The 8,250-nt window shown below is 42.8% G+C and overlaps 1 protein-coding gene across 1 annotated transcript in view; it reads right to left on the reverse strand.

Annotated features, from left to right (window-relative positions):
- Window positions 1-8,020, reverse strand: part of NLGN1 (neuroligin 1) — a 529,256-nt gene extending 521,236 nt beyond the window's left edge. Inside the window, exon 1 of the mRNA XM_064164807.1 lies at window positions 7,808-8,020. The gene's annotated coding sequence lies outside the window, so the exon portion shown is untranslated. The remainder of the gene's footprint in view (window positions 1-7,807) is intronic.
- Window positions 8,021-8,250: the final 230 nt, after the last annotated feature.

Below are 8,250 nucleotides of genomic sequence, written 5' to 3' on the forward strand. Positions count from 1 at the left end.
TTGAGGAGATAACTAAGGAAGAAGTTCCTTTTTTCTCTACTCTGCTGTTTTGGGGTTTTTTTCTGGTTTCTCTTTCAGTGGCTACAATGCTGCAGAGTGACCAAGCTACAGATTTACTTTCATGCCCTGTCACTGACTTTTTCATAGAATCAACCAGGTTGGGAGACCTTCAAGATCATCCAGACCAACCTAGCACCCAGCCCTGTCCAATCAACTAGACCATGGCACTAAGTGCCTCATCCACTCTTTTCTTGAACACCTCCAGGAACAGTGACTCCACCACCTTCCTGGGCAGCCCATTCCAATGCCAATCACTCTCTCTGTGAATAACTTCCTCCTAAATCCAGCCTAGACCTCCCCTGGCACAACTTAAGACCATGTCATCTTTCTGGTTCTGTGGGAGAAGAGCCCAACCCCACCTGGCTACAGCCTCCCTTCAGGTAGTTGTAGACAGCAATGATGTCACCCCTGAGCCTCCTCATCTCTTTTGTGTGACCAGAGGCAGATGAGGCTGTGTTATACTACAGAAAGAACTCAAGTGAGCTACACTCATTTACCTGACAAGAGGGAAGGGATGCCATCCAGAGGCTAGAGAGGTGGGCACAAGGCAACCTCACAAAGTTCAATAAGACCAAGTACAAGGTCTTGCATCTGGGTCGAGGCAATCCCAAGCAAAAATTCAGGCTGGGCAATGACTGGCTGGAAAGCAGCCCTGAGGAGAAAGACTTGGGGGTGTTGGTGGACAAGAAGCTCAACATGAGCCACCAGTAGGCCAACCAGATTTTGGGCTGCATCAGGAGAAGTGTGACCAGCATTGGCAAGGTAGGTAATTCTCCCCCTCTACACCGCTCTGCTGAGACCCCACCTGAATTTCTGTATCCAGTTCTGGAGCCCCCATTACAAGAGCAATGTGGAGATGCAGGACCATGTTCAGAGAAGGGCCATGAGGATGCTCAGAGGGCTGAAGCAGCTCTCCTATGAGGACAGACTGAAAGAGTTGGGGCTGTTCAGGCTGGAGAAGAGGAGGCTCTGAGGTGACCTTCTTGTGGCTTTCCAGTATCTGAAGGGGGCCTACAAAAAAGCTGGAGAGGGACTTTTTAGGCTATCAAAGAGTACACAGGATTAGGAGCAATGCTGGAGGTGGGTGGATTCAGACTGTGTGTGAGGAGGAAGTTCTTGAGCATGAGTGGTCAGAGCCTGGAATGGGTTGCCCAGGGAGGTGGTTGAGGCCCCATGCCTGGAGGTGCTTAAGGCCAGGCTGGCTGAGGCTGTGGGCAGCCTGCTCTAGGGTAGGGTGTCTCTGCCCATGGCAGGTGGGTTGGAACTGACTGCTCCTTGTGGTTCTTTCCAACCCCGACTGATTCTATGATTTCCCTGGAATTAGCCTAGCATAGGAAAAGTAACCAGCCACTCAGCATTCTTACAGTCTTGCAGGTAATGTATTTTTCTATGGATCTGGGACTTCCCAAAGATGTATTCCACAGTTACTTAAGCTGCAATAAATTGGGTCATTCTACACATTTAATTTTGAAATAATTTGCCTGTCCTCTCTGAATACACAAAGGAAATCCTTAAAATGTACTCAAATGGAGCTCATCTATTTGTGGTGAAGTGCTTGTTTTAGCCACTGATGGGTAATAGTAAGTTCAGCTTTAGTTCACACCCTTTGAGAAACCAACCAAATCAAATTAACAGCTGCATACTCATATTCAAAGTTTTGCCAACAGACAGAACATTATTAGAAGCAGCCTCTGAATTACAACCCAAACTACCAGCAAGACAAGGCTCTCTGAAGGTATTCTCAAAGGACTGAGTGATCATGAGCAACCAAATTACCATTAGCTGCACAAGTACCATTGGTTTCTATGTCTTGGCTAATTATGAGTAACACAGTGTGCCAGTACCACTTATCAGGATTGGAAGACAGCCTTAATCAACATGGGCTTTGAGTTCTTACCTACCTCACTATCTCCCACAGTGTTTGTGAGCTGTTCATAATCTCTGTGTGCAGGCACATAGTTCCTTGAAACATGCAAATGCCACTTCAAGGCAGATAGTTCCTTAACTAGCAACTTAATTTTTGATATCTTAAGAAGAATGAGAAGAGGAAACAGTCAAAAAAAAAAAAAAAAACAAACACACAACAAACCTGTGCCTTTTGTTGAACAAGACACATACACTGATATGCTGTATTTTGCAAGGCAGCTATTTTTATAATTGAAGTCTCTTTAAAGTGTGTCCACAGGACAATGAGTCTCAACACTCTTTATGCCATTGCCAGTCTTGCCTGTACAGTATCTATATGAGAGCTACTTGCTGCTGCTACTCATCAGGTTTTATGTTCAGGTTCTATCTATGACTGGAATGTTCTTTCTGTACAGAAATTTTCAGCTGTGTACAAAGGGAATGACTTCAAGAATTTGAAACACATGAAGAATTTTTCCTTTCCTCCTGTAGCTGTCTTCTCCTGACATTGGCTGGGAAGTAAATTCTGAACCTGAACAGTAGACCTAAACAAGACAGAAGAACTGTTGTACTTAACTGTGAGGAGGAAAACAAGACAACGGTTGCTTCAGAAGATGGTTTTCCTTTCACTTTAGGCTTCAAAAGCAGTGCTGGAGTAATAGCTGGTGGGTAGTTCTGTCTGAATGCACTAAGTTCTCTTGTATCACAGGTACATTCCAGAAGGAAAGCCCAAGTGGAGATACTGTCTGCTAGCTCAGAGTAGCAGGTGAGGAGACAGTCTGCATCTCCTTCACTAGACAGCAGCCAGGATGAGATGTTGCTCAAGGTATCTGTTACAGCCCAGCTGTGAGTAATGAGGTTGGAGAACAAGCTCTTCAGTTACCAAATACACCTTTTTAACACTGAATCCCATGGCCTTGGGGGAAAAAATGCAGGCTAACAAACGCACATAAAAATCTAGATGGGTTTTTGATTAGTTTGTTCCCTGTTGTGGCACATTTTTGTGCCAGACACGCACCCAGTAAGAGCAGGAGAGCCTGTTGTGTTTGCAAATAGCTGTTGGTAATCAAACAGGAGCACAACAAACAGGAGACAGAATTTATCAGTGAAAAATGCTGCTCCTTAAGCAACAGGCTGGTTTCAGTTGCCCTGTTAGTATTTGGATTTGGGGAATTGCTGCTAAGACTTTAGCAAGAAACATGAAAAGCTTTATCTTGGGGAATTCATGTGTATGATTAATACAATTATCTGATGTATTTGTAGAGATGCAGAACTTACTATGGGAACTGATAATGTAATTAGATGCTGGTTTATGTGATTTATATACCTAATATTCTGAGTACCATAGCAAAAAATAAATACAACTTAATTTTTCATAGGACATTGCTTTGTTTTGCTCTACACCAAACAGTTGATTACACAAAGGGCACAGCTTTGATTTGCTGTAAAAAATGGGATCTCATTGTACTGCGAAACAGCTTTTCAAATACAGCTAAAGCAAACAGGCTGCATATACATAAAAAATCCCCAGAGAAAAATTAACATTATATTTGGGAATTTTATGTTGAATCCTTATGCTGAATCTCACAAATCATAGGAACTTTTGAATACCAACAGATTCAACAAAGAAAAAAAAATGTTCTTCATAAACTATTTATAATACACAGTTCTTAAAATGTTAACTTTCAGCTTTGCAATGAGATTTAATGTAACTGGCATGAGACTTTTAAGTAAAGTCTCCCTCATATCTCTAGGCTACATACTGTGATCAACAGAAGTGCTGGATTTATCATTTGCATAGACATGATGCAGCTGTAGTTCTGTGGTAGTCAATAAATGAGAACAAGGGAATCAGCCCCATATTTACTAAGCAGAATAGAAATATTCTTCTATGGGCTCAGGAAATGCTTAATAAATAATTGGGTGTATCTGATAAGCAGGGAAAAGCAGTTTTCTCCTGGACTGGCTGCATAACTTAAAAATGTATAAGCCCTGGGTATCTCTGAAATCTAATGTAAAACAAATTTGCTCTATTTGTGGGTAATATGAAGGTCAAAAGGATTTTATAGGGTTTTTTTTCCCATCTTTGAACAGTGCATCAGTGATCGCATTTGTTGTTGAAACTCTGTAGCTACCTGCAACTAAACAATACCCTTACAGTTTACAATACACACAGTGGCAGAGCATCATAAATCGGGGTATACAGAAGACTCAAAGATCTAAGGAAAAATAATTCTTTGGCAGAACAGAAAATATTTGTAGATATTTTTCTATACGAAGCCAGGATCACTCCCTTTCCAATTGCCTCTAGAAAGCACAAAGGATGTTATATGTGCTACCTATCACCAACAGGTAGTAATATTTGTTATATTCTTTTAGAACCTATTCCATCCAAATTGGTAATGCTGCAGACTCTCAGTAGCTGCTTTTCGCACCAGAAAAGAAGTGCAGCAGGTAAGCTGTAAAACCACACACAGTGGAAATCAATTCTGCCCTGACTTGTGCAGCAGAGCATTGGGAGAAAGCTGTCTCAAGAAGGCCAAAACTGGGGCCCTATTGCTATGAAATAATTTCACTGTGTTGTAAACCTGCCACACACACAGAAGCAGAGAGACCAGAGATACACTCCAAATGGACCCAATTCACAGAATCCCTCCTTCATAAGGCACCTATCATGCTGCAGCTGGAATCTGCCCAACTCAGGATAGCTTCATGCTCCAAGAAGCAGATGCAAGGGTGCAGCTCCAGAGAAGAGGAACAGCATGAGGATGTCCTTTATTGTTCAAGAGGCTGCATCAACTGAAAGACCTTTTCCAGCATCAGGATATTTTACTAATTAGAAAGTTCAATGGATTAAACACGTTTATGTGCATGACTACTCTGTTTTCAGTTTTCAGATAATCCAAGTCTTTGAGCTGTATGTTTATAAAACACCCAAAGTATTTTGTCACTCTAAAGACATCAACATCTAAAGTAGATTGGTCTCCATTTGCCCTGTATTTTTCCCATCCTTTAGTCTTCAGAGTGGACAGAGAACACTACCAGACTGCAGGAATGACATTTTGCTTATGCACAGGACAGATGACAATAAAAAAAGACAGTATAGATATATAGTTCACACTGGTGGATTTCTTTTTCTCCTTTGCTCTATGATTGGTTCAAGCTTCAGAGAGTGATTCTTTTCTACTTGCCTTTAAAAAGATAGAATTATCTTGAAGCTATTGAGCCATTAAATTTCCTCAGTATATATATGCATTCACAGATAATATAACTAGAAGAGAAAGAAAAAATAGCTGTTTGATTACTCTTTTTTGTTGTTGTTGATTTGTTTCTAATAGTTTCAGTTGGAATATACAAAGATAATGATGCACATTGCTAATACACATTACAAGGAGCCTTAGACAATAAACATAATGAGCCTGCTAGAAATTTCTCACTAGAAGTGAACAGTTCTAGAGTCCTTGACTTCAGTGTGGGACTCTTTTATCAAGATAGCCAAAGCCATCACAAGTACACAAACAGATAAAGTGCATAATGGCTACATCAGTATGTCCAGAAAACTATTCAGACTTATGAACACAACCTACTGTAAGATCAGCCAAGGGTATCACCAGATGTTCCTTGTCTCTCATGCCATGGCTTGACTGTATTGTAATTAATTCAGCTGAAAAGCCTCTGCAAGAACTGTGTTTTCAGCACAACTTTGAGCCTCGTTTCAAACACCAGAAATCACTGATTTCTTAAAGCATCCTAAAGAGATGTGAAACTCTTCAGCTAAAAGTATGTCAAATCAAAACTACATTTATTTGCATTGAAAGAGTATTCCCAAAGTTACAATTACAGATAGATCTGTAGGGTTCAGAGACTTAGGGGCATAGAGCATGAAGGCTTTATTTTGCATTTTCCCTAAACCATGCTGCAAGTTCAGTGACCCAACAGAAATTTGAATTCAGGTTTCTGCAGCAAGCTGTAGTAGCATATACCCAGTTAGTCAACTATAAGATGAACAAACAAACAAAATCAGAATTTCCCAAGGTATTTTACAGCTCATCCTCCTTTTTTTTAATGGCATAAAAGACCAAACACCTACTCCATTCTTGTTGTGAAGAAAGATGCTTTTAGTTGCTTAAGGTTTGAAGTCCATTTAACAATGAATTTTAAAGTCAGATACAAGCACGAAGTTAAGATGTCAAAAAACCAGAACATATTTTATACTAATATACCACTTTGCTGCCATATTTGCAGAAAGAACACATTGAAATGCATTTCCAAAGTAGTTCAAACCTAACTCTGGACAACACAAGTCCAAGACAAAATGAGGCTACAAATTATGGTTCTGGTTTCCAGAGGTGTTGACCATTAACATCTATATTTAACTTCAGGTAGAATACTCTTCAGCATGTCTGAAAATTGGGCTCTAAAATCAGAGAAGTCTTTTTACCTGGGTATCATCCCCTTAAGTACCACCCACAAATTATACAGCGATAGTTCTTCCCACAGGAAAATTGTCATTTGGATTATTTTAAGACAGAAGCACAGACCAGTGTCAGCCCTCTTACAGTCTGCATACTAATGCGAGGAGGGGAAGGAAGGATTTATTTGGAATCTTCTAATTGACCTCAGTGGAATTGGGCTTGGACCCGCTGAAACATTTATGAAACCCAGTTATGAAGCATGAAAAGTACCCAAGCTAAAACATTAATGTCTAGGTAATATTAAAAATAATTTGTTTAAAAATAGCAGGGAGGGGAAGCGCAGAACCCAGCTGCATTAAAGACTAAATTACTCCAACTTCGTGTTGGTCTTTGTTATCATTACTCTTTCAACAGTTGCACAAACAGAAACTGTCAGGTTTTGCTGCACTTCTCCTTCCCCAGCACTGGGCCAAGCATTACTGATACTCTTCATTTTCACCTCAGTACTGCACTACCCTGGTTTTTAGCCTTTTCAGCCAAGACATCACAGCTTCATCCTTTCTCAGGAATGACATGGGCAGTTAAGAGGCATTAAAACAAATAAGCCCCTGAAATTAACGCCTTTTGCAGGAAGACAGCAGGAGGGCATCCAAAGCTAGAGGGTGTGCTCAGAACAGAGGGATTCGGTTCCGAGATGTCACAAAATGCTCTCCGTCACCACAGCATGGCAAAAACCTTTTCTTAATGCTGTAACAGACGTTCTAAATACACCACTGCCTTAGTTACTGGATATGGGAACACACAGATCTAGCCACAGTGCAAGAGCCCACACTGTGAAGGGCACAGCCCCCAGAGAAGTAACTGCTTCCCGAAGGCTCTGATAGCAGCTGCGCAACTCCACGGTGCCTCTGCTCACCTTCAGCAACCCTCAGGACAGAGGGGATTTCCCCCCAGCAAACATGCTAACAGTAACCCTCTTACAGCAGCTCCTCAGACAGCTCTGCCACGGCTCGGGTTTGCCTGGTACCTAAACACCACAGCCCCTGTACAGTCCTTCCCCTCAGTGGGGTGAGGAGCAGAAAACAAACAGCGCAAAAGGCTCCAGCCAGCATTAAGAAAGGATCCTCACCGGTTACAGCCACCGGCAAAACAGTCCCAGCCTGAGGGAAAACCCTCACGTCAATACCCACACAACCCAAAGAGGGTAGCAAGAAACTCAACCAAGGCTTTGAAAAACCTCACCTCCATCTCTCTCTCCCAGGCTCACCTTTACTCCCAGCTTTTGTCTACCTCCTCCCTTCCAGCAGCACAGTGGGACAGGCGACAGAGGCCTTCACTGCTCCTGCCGCCTCCTCAGGAGAGCTCCTCGGACACCCCCCCTGCTCCACCGTGACAGGAGCCAGCCCCCACAAAGCACCCCAGCATACCTGCTCCAGCACAGCTCTTCTCTCCATGGATCCACAGTTCCTGCCAGGAGCCTGCTCCAGCACAGCTCTTCTCTCCATGGATCCACAGGTCCTGCCAGGAGCCTGCTCCAGCACGGACTTCTCTGCACAGCCTTCCCGAGCTCAGCCACCTGCTTCACCACAGGTGTTTCCAGTTTCACCCTCTTAAATAGGCACCAGGCCATCGGTGCTACCAGCACCACTGATTGGCTCAGCCACGGCCAGGGGAGGGCCCATCCGGCCACCCTGGAGCGCTGGAAGCTTCTAGCACCTTCTCACGAGATCCACCTGCGCAGCCTTCTGCCTGCTACCACAACCTCATCACACAAACCCAACACACCTGTGAACATGTGAATGCTGCGCTGTAGCTCTTTGAAGGTGGAAGAATCATCTCAGAACGATTAAAGTATAGCTGCAGCTCAGCT

The sequence above is a fragment of the Pogoniulus pusillus genome, chromosome 26, assembly GCF_015220805.1.
Source record: "Pogoniulus pusillus isolate bPogPus1 chromosome 26, bPogPus1.pri, whole genome shotgun sequence".
NCBI classification, from domain to species: Eukaryota; Metazoa; Chordata; class Aves; order Piciformes; family Lybiidae; genus Pogoniulus; species Pogoniulus pusillus.